Consider the following 652-nt stretch of genomic DNA (forward strand, 5'->3'; position numbering starts at 1 on the left):
TATATAATAGTTAATGCACAGGATTAGGCGACTATAATCGTCCATTTTTAGTGCAAACGAATTAATATAATTATTATATTATTTATAAAATAGCTGTTTAATCGATATATATATATATATAACGACAATAACAATCGACAATACACTCAAAAGTTAAAACAAAGAAAGGTATTACATTTGTAATATCTGGAACTGCTTTAGTAATTCTCCCTTCCTCCCTCCTTTCTTTTTTATCTATAAATGTTTTTAATTAACAATGTTTAGAAAAATCTTACCAACATTTTGATAAGTTTTACTAATTTTTGCAACTTTGCAATCATCAAAAATATCGCAATCATTAAAAATATTATATATCTCACATTGTAACTAATTATATGATGAAAAAAAAATAAGAGAGCGAGACAAAAAGAGAAAGAGAGGAAGCTCTTTTGTCAAAATTGAATTTAATATATAATTATATTTATATTTACTAATAATTACTATATCATTATACTTATATATTATACTATACTTATATATTATACTTATTCTATATCCAAATATAGCATAATATTTTATAACTTCTACGATAAGGAAAGACAGTAGTAACAAAAAATATAACAAAAAGTTTGTTTTCTTTTGTTGATTTTGCATAAATTAATGACTATATATA

The 652-nt window shown here is 21.9% G+C and overlaps 1 protein-coding gene across 4 annotated transcripts in view; it reads left to right on the plus strand.

Annotated features, from left to right (window-relative positions):
* LOC115235870 (collagen alpha-1(IX) chain-like) overlaps window positions 1–652 on the plus strand; it is a 25,875-nt gene that overhangs the window by 11,211 nt on the left and 14,012 nt on the right. The window lies entirely within an intron of this gene.

Source organism: Formica exsecta, unplaced genomic scaffold (genome assembly GCF_003651465.1).
Source record: "Formica exsecta isolate Colony F162 unplaced genomic scaffold, ASM365146v1 scaffold11, whole genome shotgun sequence".
In the NCBI taxonomy this organism is placed as follows: Eukaryota; Metazoa; Arthropoda; class Insecta; order Hymenoptera; family Formicidae; genus Formica; species Formica exsecta.